This window comes from Armigeres subalbatus, chromosome 3 (assembly GCF_024139115.2).
Source record: "Armigeres subalbatus isolate Guangzhou_Male chromosome 3, GZ_Asu_2, whole genome shotgun sequence".
NCBI classification, from domain to species: Eukaryota; Metazoa; Arthropoda; class Insecta; order Diptera; family Culicidae; genus Armigeres; species Armigeres subalbatus.
The window spans coordinates 248096696-248116880 of record NC_085141.1 but is presented as its reverse complement, the minus strand read 5'-3'; the positions used below and the strand labels follow the sequence as shown (position 1 = coordinate 248116880).

Sequence of the window (20185 nt, the reverse complement as noted above, 5' to 3'; positions counted from 1 at the left end):
TAAATTACCGTCGGCAAAAATAGATTCGTATGGATGGCATCTATGGCGGTTCAGCCAGAGTGTAAAGTAATCGAAATTATTTGGTGAGTCCACCTTTCTTTACTTGACTTCCAGACACATTTATAGTCTGCTCTGAACTGTCAATATTTGGTTGAATATTTATCATTAAAGATTTATGTACTTTTCAAAAATTGGTACATTATTTCACATCTAAACACGTTTTAAATGAGTAAAGTAATGTATCACACAGCACTAATGCTACGTTTAGACAGTTCAAGTAAATTAAGCAAGTCGCTTGAATTGAACGCAAATTGAAGGTCTAAACACCTTTATTCAACTCACTTGAGTATAAAAAGAAAGTTGAACATGTTCAACTTTTGGCAAGTCATTGAATCACATACAGTGGCTGGTTTCCTACCCGCCGCTGCCAGCATCCAGGCGCTATCGTATATGTAAAAATAGCCAGAGTTTTCCCGAGGTGTAAGGTAGCCTTTAAGGCTCAAGACTCCATCACAATGTTTTGAAAATTCATGACTGTATCGCTTGTTTGTAATAGTGAGGCAATTGGTACGAAAAAGTGCAGCAGCGATAAATAAATTTTGTTTACAACTGGGGTGGGTGGAAATGGGGTGTTAAAAATAAGCCAGCTGATGCACAATGTTGCCTGACTTAACGAAATTTTTATTTTATATCATAACACATGTTTACGGTGTATCAAATATATGGGATTTTACTGGTTAAATTTTTTGTATACACCACTTGGAATGTAATAGAAACTTACATAACATATTTAAATATTTATTTTTGGTTTATTTGTTCAATCCGAAAAACAGCAATGATTTTTTCCAATAAATAAATCTGGCAACAGTGAAGAGATGATTATTTTCTTGTGTATGCACACCTTTGTTTGCGTGTTGGCGTGGACGTGGCTGGCGTATACGTTGTATTGTTCGGATTGAATGAAGTTGCATCGCGTAGATTTTGTTCTCACCATTTCACTTATTGCGCTAGTAAATTTGAGCCTTCCGCATTTTATTGCATTTGCAATACGGTCGTCAAATTTGTCTCTCACTTCGATTTTTGGAAAGCAGTTTTCGACAGTTTTTGGACGTGAAGTGAATTAATCGGTAGTCAAGATTGAATAAAAAGGTGAAACTCAGTTAGTGAATATGTTTCAGGAGTGATTAAATCAAAGAAACAGTGGGAAAAGATCAAGTGAAAAATCAAGTGCGTGTGTATGTGTTTGCTCCGATCGTTCGGAGTTAGTATGCGTTCGATAAAATTGCGAATGTCGGTCTAGGAAAAAAGCAGTTTTCAGCGTTTTTCCGGCAATTCCTCAGTAATTGTTAGTTTGGATAAGTGAAAAATTAATATGAAAATGTAATGAATATGCTATGATTGAGGTAAGTCGGCAAATAGCCCCAAAATATTGAATTTAGTTCAAAACTTTATTAGTATTAGTGCGGATTTGGATAAAATCATCGTCATCATCGGATTGATTACGGTTTATAGAGCCTTAAGGCTACCTTACACCTCGGGAAAATTTTCCGCCGGAATTTGGTCCTCATGTATTTTAAAGGGGCTGGGATTTTGATTTTCCGTGCCCGAATTCCGAAAACATCGCATATGCAAAAATACATGGGGAAAAAATCCGATTCTGATTCTTCTAACGTCGCCCAAGTTCAGTGATTTCAAATTTAAAAACTTACCGAGTGTTTGTCTTTCTATATTTTAGTTTAAAGTCAAGGTTATCAAATATACACAGCCACTGGCTCGTCTTGGGAAAAATATTACTTCGTCAACCATTTCTCTCGTCTACAGGTACAAAATATTCACACAAAACTGGGCTTGGAATTTAATTTCAACGATATAATTTGCATTTCACAGTTTGAGAAACACTGATTTTGATCGTTGTTTTGCGCCATCATTTTCATCACCATCAATCATAACTCCTTAGGACACACGATCTAAAAAACACCTCTCTTTTGCTTCGCTTTTCATGGCTTCAGGGAAACACTTTCTGTTGTTTTCGAGCTTCCTTTTACTGATTTTCTTTAGTTTCATTCTGCACTGATTGCACTTAATTTTAGCATATTCTGATGTTATTAATCACATTTCAAGGCACTTAAATATTCGTATCAACGATCTCCTCTGTCTGCCACTGCTGCCTATTTCACTGTTTCTTTTTCATGCTCAGTATGCTGAACGTTTTTCACCGTCGGTAAACTTTTGGAAGCAAACTAACCCATGGTCGCTGTGTTCGGCTAATGTTTGAACGGATGAGTCAACCATGGAAAGTCGTTTCTTTAAGGTACTGCAGCATAACGGCATCCATCCAGCGGTGTAATCCATAGTGGGTTATCCAATTCACTTGCGATGATTGTGATGTAAATGTTACAACACTCGGAGCTCGTTCTGGATTTCTATTCGCACTGAGGTTTTTGTACTCACATTCTTGATGTTGCACATGATATTATAGCAAATCTTGATATAACACGCTTAGTTTTTCACTTTTTTCTAACTGAAACGAGCTAACATGAAGTTCAAACCTTCTTCTACAGCGACAAGTTAGTCACAGTTATACACGAGAAACAGACGTAGACTAGCACCCGAATTTTCGAATCACCAAATATTTTATTTTCGCAAATCCTTTGGCAGTAGAAATCATCAACGATTAATCAGTAGCATCGGCGCACAAAAATCATACCTTTTATCGAAACGTAACGGTACAATCCCAGATCAACCGTACTAATGCGGAGGGGTTGAACGAAAAAGCAATGAAAAAAGCCCGTAAAGAATCACAGTTCAAAACGAACGGGGCGAATAAACCGCGCGCCAAAATGTATCATCACCAAACGAGCATAAGGGAATCGTCTTAGTTTCTCTCTCTTTCTTACCCACTCGCTCTCGTTTAGCTACCTCCTCTGCCTGTCCGCCCCGATTCATGCAGGCAGACACAAAATGTAATAAAAATAAAACACCAAACTAGCTGAACACGGCAGTGATGGAGGAGCAAGAATGATAAGAAAACACGTCGAAAGAACAATCAAGAAAAGCGAATTTCGAAGCGAAAGCGAAGAACCTTGTGTGTGCGCGTCACAGGTAAAGAAGAGCACACAATGAATGGCGAGAAAATGGGAGAAAGAGAAGACGAGTAATAAGTTCAACCTGACCGGAGCACAGTGGCCGTCGGCTTGGACGTGGCCGGAGCAATCAGGGGCAGCAGAACGGCGAAGGAGGAGTCGTAACAGCCAAGACGCGGATACCTCATCGTCGATGAAGTCACGTCTTCGTGACCTTGGTTGTTTAGGTACAATGACCGCTTCTCAACGGTTCGCACTCACTTTTGCTTACTTTTCGGTGATTACAGCTGGGTTTCCTCTTTCTTCCATAATTCACCCCACTCGACGATTCATTTCATCCATTCAAGTAACTATTTTCTCACGATTCGTATGCCGTTGCACGCACGTAGCGTGAGATCCACTTATTCACAACAAATCGATTCGCTTTGATCAATCAATGATAATCCTCTTCTTTGCGGAACAAAAACAATTTCACGAAACTGACACCAGGAAAAAAAGTGCATTCGTATCGCACCAACGTCGGATGAATGGGGCGAATGCTGCTGAATGTGCATCCGTGACCACGATCGGGTGCGGCTCGGACACGATCGGCAAGCGGTCGGCCTCCAAATAATTTACGATCACAAACTCACGAACAAACCCGAACTCGCGTTGCCTGCGTTCGTCGACGGTGCGGACACCCCTCGCGGAGGGTGTGTGTGGAACTTTTTTTTTCTTATTAAACAACGTTTGGCATTGACATACCTTCGGGTTTCTATTCAACTAAACAAACGACCGCCGGAGCGCACTATTTCACATTTCGGTAGGTTTGTTCCGATCCCTCCGCACGCAGCACGAGTCGCGACGATACTGTTCGTGCTCGAGGTGGAAAGCAGGCCCGACACCGGGATCGGTGGTCGTCCGGCAACAGTCAGCTGCACTCGGGAGAACCGAGCGCAACACGAGTCGCTGTGTTGCAAAGGGAGAAGCGAATCGTGAAAACTCGTGCCCTCACGAGTTACCCGAGTGAGCGAGCTCGCTCTCCAACAATAGGCAACGAAGCTGTATGCATTGTGGAGGAAATGTTTCCCTCTGGGTAGGTTCGGGGTGGTATTTGTTTGGGTGGGTGAGTTTCTGCGGTGGCGATGGATTTGTGAGTTCTTTACTCCGAAAAATGGAAGTGCAATCAGATGATTTGCATGCAGCTGAGGGGGTTCTCTACTATGCATGGATGGACGCTGAACTAACTCACACAAGCAAACATTTATGAGGCCATTTTTTTCTCTGAGAGAATTCTTAGTACCTCGAGAGTGCCCGCCGTGCAGCTGTATTGGTGGAAGAAATTCTTATGATTTCGTTACATAAACTGTGGGATGGCATGACTGAGGAGGGTATGCTGAGCGGCGATAGGAGGCTGAGGGGGTTTCCGCATGTCACCCTCCCGCTTGCTTTTCGAAACGAATTTCGTCTTGTCCATGCAGTTTCACACGAGAGGCAGACTGAACGTGCTTATTTATGATCTCGTCAGTCGGTGTATTCTTCCTTCTCCGTATCTTATCGGGCAGCTTGTGATGAATTTGAGCAGGGGGAAATTCTCCGGGTGGGAGACTGGTGAAAACTGGTTTTGTGGAAATAAAAGTGAAGAGCGCTTGTGCTTCCTTCCTCTATGAAAGTGTTTTCGTGGTGCTTTCACAGTCTTCTGCTTCCAGTTCAAATTGTAGAAGATTGAGGCCGTGGAATTCAAGAAAATCGAATCTATAGGACATATTGCTTGTTATCGTCCTGTTCACTCTATATGTAAATATATTTTTTCGATTTTCTTAAAGTGACTTTTAATATAATTAGTAAAATACTCTTTATTATGTTATGTACTTGTTAACAAGTCCTAGGATGTGTCTTTTTTTCCCGAAATAAAATCATTTTTTTTGTCTTTATTATCGAGACTTTCAGCCCGATGCTGGCTCGTCTCGGCAAATTAAATTAAACATGAATGTGACAGTTCGAACATCAAAAATTATCCGGTCATAAGAATCGCAGGTGCTGACCAGTAAGACCAATAAGTTATCTGTCAATTGTTTATTCAATGTTTGTCAAAAATCATCTACATTTAGGTTCAACTTAATTCGAGAAATGAGATTAGACATTATGAGGAATTCAAACGCTCAGGTTGACTAGGAGGAGGAGCTTAGACCACTATTGGAAACATCAGCACTCGCCAGCTGATGAACAAAAACGGCCTGCGACTAATTGATTCCACCGTTTCCAAGAATATGGCCATTCACAGCAACTACTTCCAACACAGCCTTCCTTGTCGATATACCTGGAGATCAGCATACTGAATCACAAATCGACCACGTTCTGATTGATAGACGACACTTTTCCGACGTTATCGACGTCAGGACCGTCTCTGGCTAACGACATACTGACGCGTGTGTGTGTGCCAGCGCGTCCAAGCCAAAAGAATTCCTCGTACTGATGTTCGGCTCTATGAGTGCTTGAACCGTCCCCGCATCGCTCGACGCATCAGCATGTCATCGCCATCTGACCACTATCTGGTTATGGCGAAACTGCACCGAAAACTATTCGCCGCGGTACGACCTAGTGCGACAAGAGCAACTTGATGTCGCCAATACATACGTGCAGCGTTGCTGGAACAGGGTTAGCTCGATACGGCCCCTTCTTGAAGACTGCTGGAGTACGGTAAAAACATTGGGTTGGGAATATGGAGCGGAGTCGACGAAACGATTGGTTCGATGAAGAGTTCAGACAGATTATGGAAGAGAAGGACGCAGTCCGGGTGGTCGCGCTGCAACAAGGGACTCTGTAGAATGTGGAACGCTATAGACGGACTCGGAGATAGCAGATCCGCTTCTGTCATGAGAAGAAACGCCGCCTGGAAGAAGCGGGATGCGATGAGATGGAACAAATTTGCTGAGCTCAAGAAACACGCAAGCTTTATTAGAAGCTCAACGCATCCCGAAAAGGCTTTGTGTCACGAGTCGAGATGTGCAGGGATAAGGTTGGGAGCATCTTGGGGGACAAACGTACGGATTTTTAATAGATCCAGTCAATTTGTTTGTTTCGTGGATGATATGGACACGGTTGGTTGACCATTTGAAAAGAAGGCAGATCTGTACTACCACCTAAAACGTGAGGCAACAAAATTTGAACTGGTTGTGAATGCTTCGAATGCAATGTACAATGTACATGCTGGTGGACGGAACTTAGTGATGTTGTGAGGTAGGACTCCAAACAAATCTGACTCGACTGATCGAGCGTCTTTTCACCAAGGAGGTACGGCTCCAACAACGTCTATTCTGGCATCCAGCAGCTTCCCCGGAAGCTATTTCGTTTTGACTCAAATCCTGAGTTTGACTTATATTCCGAACCGAACACTCGCGTTTATAAGACCATTTCTACTTAACTCGCGTATTTTCTGTAGGAACTCGATTAAACACAAGTTTTCGGAATATGAGATATGTTCGGGATTTAAGAGTCTAAGATGGCAGCCCCATCCCGGTGGACAGGAGTTTTATGCCAACAACCTACTGTTCCCATGTCACCTGGCCGAAAACCGGCCTAACGAATATTGGTCATTTGCCTGAAGCATCGAAAATGCCGTAAGGCCGAAATTGTCGTTTGGTAGAACGGGCCATTTGGATGAAAATATTATTTGGCCTAACGGGTTGTCGTCATTTCCTGTACAGGTTTTTGGCTGAAAATGTCGTTTGGGAAACAATAGTGAAAGTGAAAAGTGTGAAGTGGTCAATGATAAATAAGACGCAGACGTTAAAAAGGAAAAAAAAAGAAAGTGAGAAGTGAGAAATAAGGAGTGAGAAGTAAAAAATAAGTCTCGGAATCATTGCGGAAAGTGATAAGTGCGAGTTGAAAAGAAATGAGAGTGAGAGGTGAGTCGTCTCACTCCTCACTTCGCACTCCTCATTTTTCAGATCTTACAGTAACAAATGCGAATAAAAACGAGAAGTAGGAAGTGTGGTCGAAAAGTGAGAAGTGAGTCGTGTCATTTCTCACATCTCATGTTTTCTTCTTTTCTGCACTGTGAGAAGTATCAAGTGACAAGCAAGAAGTGAAATATTAGACGTCTCATTTCTCACTAATTTCTTCTAATTTGTTACGTCTCGCTTTACGTTTCTTACTTCTATTATTTAAATAAAATTGAAAAGTGATTAGTAACAAGTTAAAAATTAGCAGTAAGAAGTAAGACGTCTCACATCTCAACTCTTACTGCATGTGTGTTTCCATTCTATCTCCCATTGTCCGGCAGTGCTTTAATTCTCACATCTCATCTCTGACTGCTATTTCATTACTTTGAGAAGTGTGAACAAGCGAATTGAGAGAAAGATAAATGAGATGTGAGAAGTGTGATTTCTTATTTCTCACTTCGCACTTCTAACTTTCTCTTCTCATTTGGGCGGGTTCAGCGAAACATGACTGACTTGTGATACTTTGTTCGTATCATGCAGCGGTTCACAACATGGGGTACATGTACCCCTGGAGGTACCTTCGCTGCACCCAGGGGGTACCTTGGATAAAAAATTGCCTATTCGGGCTTGACCGTGTAAACTACTAATGCTACCGGCTAACATCTCCAAGACGACGAAGGCGAAAATAAACACCCGAGGCGAAAGGAAAAAAGGATCAAGACGAGTGAGACAAAGACGTGTGAAGGGAAAGCAGGGAGAAAAAGAATCGGGAGCGAGAGAAAAAGGGCCAGCAGCAAGAAGGCAGTCGGTGTTAGATCGGGAACGAAAAAGGACCGTTTTTGTTATTGGTCGATATTTCAGCGTGCTTTAGTTCCCCGGGAAAAGAAAATCGCCGATAGTCAACCAACGGTTAGCAATGCTTTAGACCGTCGAAAACCCAAAAGTGACTCACTAGACCTGATCTTGGTGACACAGTACAGGAGGAAAAATTGTCGGAAGTTCGTCGATCATTTTGGTCACCATGGAGCACCGTCCGACCCTCCCCCAGTCAAGCAGTCCGGTGTCCGAACCGGAGAGCAGTGCAGATCAAATTCGGTGGATTCTCCCAGAAGGTCGATGAACCGGAAGCGTCTCCGGCAAACCCCCGACAGCGAGGGAAGCCCACACGTAAACATGTGGATTCCTCCAGTCGGCTGGTACAGTAGCGGAAAACCTGTAAGGGCTCCACCACGAGGTCTGGTAAGGAGAAGGAAAAAACATTCGGCATGATTCCGTTTAGGCCAAGGCGGCCAGGAAAGTCCAGGGTTTGCCAAGCTTTAAACATCAGTCAAGTAACGGCGGCCGGAAGGCCCCACGATTTCCGACATACGACAGGCGAGTAGGGGAAGTCGCGCTTTTTCCGCTTTTGTTGGCCAGGGCTGCCAATCAGCGTCCATCGGCAGGTCGTCCATCTGTGTGCTCTTCTAATCATTCAAGCTCCGCGTCATCATGGCGAAGATTTTCCATCGTTTAAGCTCCTCGTCATCGTGGCGGAGATTTCCCATTGTTCAAGATAATCATTATCGGGGCGGAGAAGTCTATTCGTCTAAAACCATCGTCATCCAGCCAGTGGCTCAACCACCGAAACTCCACCCAACGAATTCGACAAGAGGCTCAGGCCCGCGGCTGCGACCATCTCCAGACCTTCTCGCCCAACTCAAAAGGCGACCCCATTCCACCGGGTAAAGGTATGTCCCGAAACCGCCTACATGTAGCATGCAAACCATGGGCACAGCCCACTTCAAACGGCCGCAACGGTACTAACCATTAACACTAATCCAAAACTTTTTCAATAAAAAAATTATATAAAATATACCTACGTCCGACTTCTTTACTTTACGGAAGCTAGTCCTTTGCATGGTCATTCTTAATTGTTGCGTCCATCTGGGAGGTTGCGTGTGCCCCTTGAGCAGGAAGTGAGTGGACCCTGAGATCAATACGAAGGTGAGCTAGTTAGGGATGTAGGGACGTTTGCTCCACAGACGTGAGGACGCAAAGGAGTTTACCCAAGTAACAATTTCCATGCTTCTTGGATTTATTTAATTCTTATAGCGGATTTATAATAGCAATCACCATAGCTAGTTGCTCAGTTTTATTGTCGATCTTATTGCTATCAATAAACCTCTCATAAATATGCTGAAAAAGCTTCAAACGTCAAACGCCTATTGACCTTATGAGCGACTCTACAGTTGTGATGGAGAGCGTGATAAATCCTATTTACACAGCTCGATCAAAACCAAAATTTTTGGTCGTAATGTGGTGAAATGAGTAACCCCAATAAGAATATTTGCATTGCAAAGAGTTTATAAAGGTGTTTAATAAGAGCAACACTTTTCTAATCAAAATTTATGATGGCCATATTGAAAATGGAGAAGCATTTTCAAGTCGGTAAAATTTATCACTGACATGCATGATTAGGTAATGTTTTCACCGCGTAAAACACTTTTTTGATCATTGATTTTCATTAGAAATATATTGGAGAGAAATATCAATATATTCAACGGAGATAAGAGATATTGCTGCTACAATTATTATAAATATAATGGCTAAAACTACATTATTTTTAGAGCGCGTGGTGTTCAATCTCACTTTTTTCCTAGTTTTCACCATGAAATTGAACGCGCACATCATTCCGATGGAAGCACATTGTAAAACAATCCGAAAATAACATTATTTAGTCCTCATCATGATTTTCATCAACATTTTATGTTGTTATTATTTTTCTGCAAAGTTTTGTTTCCCTTTTTTTCAAAGCAAGATTTCTGACAGCTGCCGCAGCCAAATTCCCTTTTTTGCAGGCGGTTTAAAAAGGATTTCTAAATACTCTTATAACAGGTTTATAGTGGTTATCTAGAGAGGGCCACTTCGTCATATCTTACACTTATAGTGGTCATCAGAAGGTTGTCGTGTAATATTGGGTTTTATTGTTAGATCTTATAAATTGATCTTGAAAACCATCCCTAGAGCGGAATAAAACTTGAAATGTTACTTGGGTATTGCATGTTGAATAAAATGTTAAGAATATGCTTCTGAACTTAAATCTAGAACATGAAGGCTCGGATGCCTCCTTGACAGAATGCTTTTTTATCCGAAAAAATCGGTTACTTCGTTGCAAGATGATTAGAAGCATATTTCTACGCTTTCGGAAGCCTTCCAAGCAGCTCGAAAGCTTCCTTTCAAGAGACTCGGAACCATCCTTCCACCCTTCTCGGAACCCTTTCAAGCAGCTCGAAGGCTGGAAGCCTCCATTTAAGCTTTCAAGCCCGGAAGCTCCCTTACTTTTCGGAGGTTCGGAAGCCTCCTTTCAAAAAGATCGAAATCCACCTTTCAACAGGCCTTGAAGCCTCCTTTCAAGAGGTCCGGAAGCCTGCTTTCAAGAGACCCGGAAGCCTCCTTTCAAGAGTCTTGTAAGCCTACTATTAAAAGGCTCGGAAGTATTTTTTTCAAGAGGCTCGAAAGCGAAGTCAAGAGACTCCGAATCACTAAATTTAACGATTCGCGAGATGAGTTTCAGAACCAATGAACTATTCAGTGGGAGCCAGATTTCCAACGAGCTTCCAAAAGTGTGCATCTCTGTCTTGCATTGAATTTGGCTTTCAAAGCAATGTCGTTTAAGCGGAGCTTCGAAAATAATGACAGTTAGAATAAAATTAGCAGTGATACAAATCGTTAGGGGCTGTCAGCTTGAATATGAATCTAAAACATTAATTTTCCCAGCAGCTGTTCTAGATTCATTTTTTATACGAGTCAACTGTCAAAAAATTTAAACTGGTAGAACGCTCAGTTCTATTTCCTATTTTCTTTTCTATTTTCTGTTTTGTCCTTTTTTAAGGTAAATTAACCATGTGTTGCTATTGACTTTGTATTGATCCCAGTTGACATGGCAGATCAATTGGTCTGAACTACAGAATGGTTTGGAGAACTTAGAACATCCGGTTTTGGATATATGTAGATCGTAAATCATGCGCAAAGCCTCTAAGGACATATATGAACCCCATGGGTTGCTATTGGCTTTGAATCGAGTCCAGTTGTCTTGGTAGACCAATTAATTTGATCTCCAGAATGATTTGGAGAGCTTAGAACATCTGGTTTAGACATGTCTTCTTCGCTTCGCTTCGCAGCTTAGTGTTCATTAAGCACTTCCACAGTTATTAACTGCGAGGTTTCTAAGCCAGGTTACCATTTTTGCATTCGTATATCATGAGGCTAGCACGATGATACTTTTATGCCCAGGGAAGTCGAGACAATTTCCAATCCGAAAATTGGCTAGACCGGCACCGGGAATCGAGCCCAGCCACCCTCAGCATGATCTTGCTTTGTAGCCGTGCGTCTTACCGCACGGCTAAGGAGGGTTTAAACGTGTCCTCATCGTTCATCATGTGTGTGGCCTTTAAAGGTCTGCTTGGACACAATGGGTTGATTTTGGCTTTATATCGAGCTCAATTGACCTGGTAGACCAATTCGTCTGAACTCCAGAATGATTTGGAGAACTTGTACAGATGTTACAGTAATATCTTGTACAGATGTTTGGTAATATTCAAATCGTTAATCATGCACATAGCCTTCATATACATGTATAGACCCAATGGGTTGCTATTGACTTTGTATTGATCCCAGTTGACATGGTAGATCAATTGGTCTAAACTCCACAATTTTTTGGAGAACTTATAACATCCGGTTTGGACAAATCTAGACCGTAAATTATGCGCATGGCTTCTAAGGGCCGGTAGATTAATTGATCTGAACTCCAGATTTTTTTGGAGAATTTAGAACATCTTGTCCGAAATCCGAAATTTCATTTGGATGAACTGGACATACGGCCAAAAGTGTTATTTTGTCAAAACGAGAAAGGCATTTGTCCGAATAGGTCAAATGGGTCGACTTTTTGACCATATGATCCTTTTGGCAATGGCATTTTTGGCCGTATGTTGCCTTCAGCCAAATGACATTTGCGGACAAATTATATTCGAACTAATAATCGTTCCAGTCAAACGTCCAATTCAGCCAAATGTTATTCGACTAAATGGCAATTGACCAAGTGGCATTCGAACAATGACTTTCAGTTAAACGACGGGAAGAGCCATATGGCCCAAAAACAGTTTAGCCAAATATGTCATTTGGCCAAATAAACCGTTAGACTGAAACTCATCTTGCCGAAATGATTTGGTTATTTGGTCAAAAAATTCGTTTGGCCGTATATGTAATTTGGCTTAAAATGCCGTTTGGCAGAAAGGGCGGTATGATCCTTTAACCGTAAAAGTAGTTTTGCAGAAAGAACCAGTGTCATAACTGATTAGAAACGACCAGGGTAAAAGACCCAATAGTGGAGGAACTAAGCACGTTCTCCCACTATTTGTCGGTTTACACCAAGCCCATACTTCATTTCACCTACCTCAAACATGCAAACGAATAGTCACTAATTATGCTTCAAAAGAAACGTTTTGAAATTGCAGCACCATCCATCGTTTGTGCCTAAAATGATACCTCCAATTATTGGTGCAGTGTTCCAATATTTGCGATATTTTTTAATTCATGTTCCTATAGTTGCGAATCCCATTGCTTTTATATGGGACTTGCAACTATGGGAGCACTACCGCGACTATTGGAGCAAAGACGAGAAAAGGATAATATATTTCAGTGATAATTTACCGATTTTGAGGGAAATCCAAACCGTTTTCCGTTATTTCATCTAATGACAGGATAACAGTTTGAATGACTACATGGATTGCTGCGTTAAATACGTAGATTTTGTGAAAACAACACTACCGCAACTATAGGAACACCCACGCCTATTGGATCATTTGCCCCATTTGACTGAAAATGTTGTTTAGCCGAACAGGTCGACATTTTTGGCTACATGACCTATTCGACCAAAAGACCTGTTAAGGCAAACTGCTTTTATGACCAAATGACCAGTTCGGCCGTGTGTCGTTTTTGGCCAAATGACATTTTCGGTCAAACTGTTTTCGACCTATTAACCATTTCGGCCTTACGTTCAATTTGCCGAATGACGTTCGGCCATATGATTCTTCTTCTTTTTGAACTTTGTTCCGTCGAATTGACCTTTCCCGTCAATTTTTTTGTTCGCTCAATCGATTCTTTATTTTATTTCAGGTCAACTTTCCCAAAGAACCAATATTTTATTACGCCTCTAAGTATTTTAAAAATTTGAAACAAAATATCGAAAAGTGTAGTTTTCAAGATTGGCTTAACAACCGTCCGATTTTGAACGAACACCGGGTGAATTTTTTAGACCGGTTCACTTATGCAGCCCTTTTTCGATTTTTGTTTTCGATATTTAAAATAGTTAGGGGCTTCAAAAAAATGGGTTCTTTGGGAAAGTTGACCTTAAATAAGCCAAAGAAGCGTCAGAGACAATAAACCGAGATACAATTTTTTACGGGAAATGTCAATTTCAGAAGATTTTTTTTATGGAGAATACAAATAATTTCCCGTAAAAAATCCCGTGCGAATTCCAAAAAATAATCTGTGGAACTTCCGAAAAATTTCTCTTAGAAATTCTCTTTAAAATCCAAAGAATTTCTTCTACATACTGAACATTTTTACGCAAAAACTCCCAATATTTCCTATGGAATTCCGGTAGAATCTTTCTCGGAAATTCCGAGAATTTTCACGGGTTTTCCGTGAATACTTGAAAGGAATCTATGTCAAAAGGTCGACAGAACAAATAGTCGACTAAAATTTCTGTTTTCGCTCAAAATCTGAATTTTGCTTTCAAAGTTCTGAATACATTGCAGACAAAAAAAATAAAATCGCGGTTTATGGAATCCAACCTTTAAAGAATTTTGTTTTCTAGTTTCGAATTAATTGTTGACCCGATTTGAACAAGTATTTAAATTTATAATATTGAAAAACTTATTGAAATCTGAACAATTAAAAATCACATTTTTTTTAAAGTACCCCTTCTAAAGGTATTACAGGGCATTAGGGCAATTCATAAAACAAAACATTAATAAAGGTCCGTTCACAAATTACGTAATGCAAATTTGGGAAAATGCATACCCCTCCCTATTTCAGAGATAATAATAAATTTATTATATTCGTTTATATTTACTTCAAAACAAATTTTACTCCCGTAAAATGATATATTATCAGGCGAAATGCCAATAAATATAAATATGCGAAACTCGGAAAAACAGCCTTTGATTCAAGAAGGAAAAAAATCAACAATGAAATATTATCATGTGAAACACAAATTAATATAAATATGCGAAACTCAAGAGAATGCCATATGATTAGAATAAGGAAAAATTCAACAATAAAATATATTCAGGTTCATCACAAATAAATGTAAATATGCGAAACCCAAAAAAAAAAAAACAGTTCTTGAACAAAAGAATGAAAAATTCAACAATGAAAATCAGCCTATGATCAAAAGAAGGACAAATTCTACAATTAAATATTACATATCAGGTGAAACATAAATAAACATAGATGTGCAAAAAATGTTTGATTAATACTCGACGATTTGCCTCAGTTTTTTATATTTTCAATTTCTTATCCAATCTCACCTTTAAACCCTTCGATCTTGTTCTTGACCTTTTGCCCTACAACCGTTAGTTCTATAATTGGTCTTTTAGACCTTTTGTCCCTTCGACCTTTCATCCTTCCGACCTTTTGACCTTCGACCTTTTACTCAGATTTTTTGTTTCGGCATTTTGTCCCTTCGAACTTTTGACCCTTCGACTTTTTGTCCTTTCGATCTTTTGACTCAGATTGTTTGTTTCGGTCTTTTGTCCCTTCGACCTTTTGACTCAGATTTTTTGTTTCGACCTTTTGTCCTTTCGACCTTTTGACTCAGATTTTTTGTTTCGAACTTTTGTATCTTCGACTTTTCATCCTTTCGACCTTTTGACTCAGTTTTTGTTTCGGAATTTTGACCCTTTGACCTTTTGACCCTTCGACCTTTTGTCCTTTTGACCTTTTGACTCAGATTGTTTGTTTCGGCCTTTTATCCTTTTGACCTTTCATTCTTTCGACCTTTTAACCTTCGACCTTTTGACTCATTGACTCAGTTTTTGTTTCGGTATTTTGTCCCTTCGATCGTTTGACCTTCGACCGTTTGTCCTATCGACCTTTTGACTCAGTTTTTTTGTTTTGACCTTTTGTCCCTTCGACCTTTTGTCCTTTTGACCTTTTGACTCAGTTTTTTTGTTTTGACCTTTTGTCCCTTCGACCTTTCATTCTTTTAACCTTCGACCTTTTGACTCAGTTTTTGTTTCGGCATTTTGTCTCTTAGATTTTTTGTCCTTCGACCTTTTGTCCTTTCGTCCTTTTGACTCAGATTGTTTGTTTTGGACCTTTTTTCCCTTCGACCTTCGACCTTTTACTCAGATTTTTTGTTTCGGCATTTTGTCCCTTCGAACTTTTGACCCTTCGACCTTATGTCCTTTCGACCTTTTGTCCTCTCGACCTTTTGACTCAGATTGCTTGTTTCGGTCTTTTGTCCCTTCGACCTTTTGACTCAGATTTTTTGTTTCGATCTTTTGTCCTTTCGACCTTTTGACTCAGAGTTTTTGTTTCGAACTTTTGTATCTTCGACTTTTCATCCTTTCGACCTTTTGACTCAGTTTTTGTTTCGGCATTTCTACCCTTTGACTTTTTGACCCTTCGACGTTTTGTCCTTTTGACCTTTTGACTCAGATTGTTTGTTTCGGCCTTTTGTCCTTCCGACCTTTCATTCTTTCGACCTTTCAACCTTCGACCTTTTGACTCATTGACTCAGTTTTTGTTTCGGTATTTTGCCCCTTCGATCTTTTGACCTTCGACCGTTTGTCCTTTCGACCTTTTGACTCAGTTTTTTTGTTTTGACCTTTTGTCCCTTCGACCTTCTGTCCTTTTGACCCTATGACTCAGACTGTTTGTTTCGGCCATTTGTCCTTTCGACCTTTCATTCTTTCGACCTTTTAACCTTCGACCTTTTGACTCATTGACTCAGTTTTTGTTTCGGTATTTTGTCCCTTCGATCTTTTGACCTTCGACCGTTTGTCCTTTCGACCTTTTTACTAAGATTTTTTGTTTCGACCTTTTGACTAAGTTTTTTTGTTTCGACCTTTTGTCCCTTCGACCTTTCATTCTTTCGACCTTTTAACCTTCGACCTTTTGACTTAGTTTTTGTTTCGGCATTTTGTCCCTTCGATCTTTTGACCTTCGACCGTTTGTCCTTTCGACCTTTTGACTCAGATTGTTTGTTTTGGACCTTTCGTCCCTTCGACCTTTTGTCCTTTCGACCTTTTGACTCAGTTTTTGTTTCGGCATTTTGTCTCTTCGATCTTTTGTCCTTCGACCTTTTGTCCTTTCGTCCTTTTGACTCAGATTGTTTGTTTTGGACCTTTTGCCCCTTTCGACCTTTTGACTTAGATTTTTTGTTTCGACCTTTTGTCTCTTCGACCTTTTTTCCTTTCGACCTTTTGCCTCAGATTTTTTGTTCGACCTTTCATCCTTTCGACCTTTTGGCCTTCGACCTTTTGACTCAGATTTTTTTGTTTCGGCCTTTTGTCCCTTCGACCTTTTCACCCTTTGACCTTTTGTCCTTTCGACTTTTTGACCTTCGACCTTTTGACTCAGATTGTTTGTTCCGGCCTTTTGTCCCTTCAACCTTTTATTCTTTCGACCTCTTGACTCAGATTGTTTGTTTCGGCCTTTTGTCGCTTCGACCTTTTGACCCTTCGACCTTTTGTCATTTTGACCTTCGATCTTTTGTCCTACAACCCTTGAAACAATTGCCCGCAGATATTGCAAAGAACCGTATGTGAAAATTCCAAAAAATATCTTTCGCTAATTCCAAAAAACTGTCCGCGAAAATTCTGAATATTTTTTCGTTATATTTTGGAACAATTTTTCGTGAAAATTCTAAAGAATCTCTCACAGAAACTAAATAATTGTCTTTGAAATTCCAAATATATTAATTTAGAAATTCGAAACAATTTTCCCTGGGAATTTATGAAATCTTTCAATGGAAATTTCAAGGAATTTTCGGAAAAAATCCAGATGAATATTTTTTGGAAAATTTAGAAGTATTTCCTGAGGAAGTTGATTATATTTTTCAGACGAAATACAACTGGTTTTCCTGTTAATGTATTTGTCTAAAGAAACAATGGCAGTAAAGAAAAACGCCAATCGCCACTCCGAGAAAAAATAGGAAGAAAATCGTTCATGCGCGATATTCGTGTGCAATTTTCGTCCATATAAAAGTGGCATACTTTCGATCCTTCCTATTTTCCTTTCAGAGGTCTGTAAGTTCGAAGTCCGTGGCCCAAAAATATGACAGGTAAATTCCCCCGAGCAGCCAAAATTTCAGCACGATTGGCCAACTACAAGCCGAGATACAGCCCTCCAAAGTTGGTCATTTTGTATCAAAACGGCCTCTGGTCTTATAGTTTTGTCCAACATTGTATATCAGGGTTTTTATCCTTCTGGCCACGAGATTAATGTAATCAGTGTATTCCGTGCGTAATCTTGTTAAAATAAATTCAGTACATTGAAACAAAGTCAATAAGGAGAACTCTTCCACTGAAGTTTCGCCACTGAGAAACTCAGAGCGAGATTTGAAATACCAGAGCATATAAAATTACAAAAATGTTTTCCACCCTTGATCTTCGATTTTGTTTTTCATTTTTTCCGCCTTGTCATTGTGTGTCGGTTAGTTCATTCCTGAGGTTTTATGTCATAGCTTTTTGTCTACCGTATTAGCGCTTGTGCTTTAGCGTCTAACTCCGTTTGAATTTTTCCTTGGCTGAAGATTTTTTTTTCATTTAAACGACCCGCATTTCCACCCATCCGATCATTTTTCAACAACTTTGTTGCGGTAACATGTTTTTTGTTCTTTTATTTCGCTTTTTTCAAGCTAACAATATTTTTCACTCAACTCAGCGATAATAATAGAGTATGAAATTTTCGAGTCAACTTCTACGAGGCTTCATTGTAGATTCCACTCTACATCGCTGAAATTTGCTGCAGCCCAAAAACTGCCACTGTCTCATAACGGTGAAGAATTTCTGGGAAGAACACCTCTTCTTGTGTTCCCTGCAAAACCAAAACAGTGTTTTCCTATGCAAAAATCCAATTGCAAATGTACCGAGGCATCAAGCTACATGTAACATAAGCCTTTGTTTACCACGCCGTTGAGCCGCTCTGCTATTTGGAGCAGCCGACGCGACGGACGGACCGCAACGACAAAGAGTGAAGGGTTTTCGCGGAACGTCTGACGGCGATAAACCAACGCAACGACTGCTGGACGCATTAGGGTATATTGTCAGTCAGTGGGTAAGAGGTGGGTGGAATTCGCAGCCTTTGATAACGTAACGTAGCTGTATAGTTGGCCGACGAGCATGGATAGTCACGTGCTTCGGGCCGGCCTTTGCTTGTGGATTAGACGACGCGAGTGGGACGGCTATTGTGACTATTTTAACTCAAGTTTACTACACTGACGACGATGATGGGAGAGCGGTATTTATAGGTTTTCGATATCGTTAGAACCATGATGGTCTGATTCTGTGAATGTTGGTTGAGCTACGATAAAATCAGGTCTTAAAATAAGTACTCAGCACTATCAGTATATACCGAACGATCGAACCAATACAAATGTAAAACAAGAGCCCATTGTATGAAACGTAACACAATTTCATTGCACTTCATTTGGGAGGAAGGAAGCTTCGCGAATTCGCCTCTCAATCTGAAAAGTAAAAGTTCTTGACAATTAAATGAACCGTCTTATTCTCTTCCATGTTCTTCAACCCATTCGCAAATCCCCTCGCAGCGATTACCGCACAGCTCAAGAACTTCCAATGCTACTCAACCATTGCCTTCCACTATTAGCGCGCGAGTGAGTTAGAAGCCAAATTACACATTATAAAAAAACGTTCTACAGCATTAATTGGTCACTTCCTTCTGCCCTCATCATCCTACGCAAATGATCGGCTGGCGGCGCGGAAGCGGTGGCTTCTGCACGATTCCACTTCGCTCTCCAATCTTGAAGTAGGCTTGCACACAATGCGGGCGAAAACTTTCGATTCCGTCCAACCAACCGAGTTTCATTGATCTTCCCCATCGGGAGCCAACCCATATGAAATTGCGCGTAGAATACTACCGCGCGCCGGCCGTTTCTCCGATCTATAATTAGTTAATGGATCGCGATTGCGCGGCTGACCTGCCTCCCTGTGTGTGGCAACGCGAACAGATCATAGAGGTCGATTGAAATCGACCAATGAATATGGCGGAGGGCAAGGGTAAAAAAGAAATAAAGCTTTGGTTTCATTTTTATTTACATTTTTTTTACAATAATACAAATTTCAAGAGTCGAGGCTTATGTTACATGGCTTGGAACAAAGATTCAATAATTAAAAAAGCAGGTCCTTTCGTGGCCTTAGACGGGTCAACCTGCTAATATACTGCTCGGCGTTGAATAAGAGTTCTAGCGATCTCTGTGGTTTATTCGGAGATTCAAACAAAAGTCGCACTACTGTTCTTCTCATATTAACTGTTTTGGCAAGAGTAGTCATTAATGAAAATTTGCCAAAGAGTGACAATCGTTTAAAAATCGTATGTTGATTTCTCCATTAGGGTTCCCCCAAGACGTCGCTTGTCGATTATGATTCTGTCGCTGTTGGTATAGAATCGTAAATGGAACATGGTATGCAAGCCTTAGTCTGAAAAATAATAAATAATATTGTGGCCTCACAATATTCAGCGATTGACGCCAGAAGGAGTATCGGTTGGATCAGAAGCTCGACATGCGCAGTCAACGTTAGTGACAACATCAACGATCTATGGGAGTACATCCATGGAACGGTGAGCAGAACAGCGCGAGAAGTGATAGGCGCTGCGTAGATGTCATCCAGCACGGGTTGGTTCAATGTGGAGTGTCAGAATTTGACAGTCGAGAAGAACGAGCAGAGCGATATGCGTAGGTTTTATGAGACTGTCAATGGCGTGCGGAGGAATACAGCGCCATCTCCCGTCATGTGCAACGGCCAAGAATGGAATTTGTGATTCTGACATCAAAATCTATTTTTTTTTTATTTTATTTTGTCAAAGTTTTTTTGTACTGTCTCTGTCCTATGTTCCGTAGATCTCCGTTACTCAGGCCATCCGGAAGATGCTCCCAGTCGAACGAATCCT

General features: G+C 40.7%; 1 protein-coding gene across 7 annotated transcripts in view; it reads right to left on the bottom strand.

Annotated features, from left to right (window-relative positions):
- Positions 1-20185, bottom strand: part of LOC134223259 (zinc finger protein jing homolog) — a 443857-nt gene that overhangs the window by 62490 nt on the left and 361182 nt on the right. For 2 of the 7 annotated variants that reach the window (XM_062702404.1, XM_062702413.1), the window contains exon 1: positions 3345-3938. The exons of 3 other annotated variants lie outside the window; for them this stretch is intronic. The gene's annotated coding sequence lies outside the window, so the exon portion shown is untranslated. Of the gene's footprint in view, positions 1-1709; positions 2740-3344; positions 3939-20185 lie in introns of those variants that run through there. 2 more of the 7 variants (XM_062702406.1, XM_062702409.1) reach the window with 2 other exon arrangements.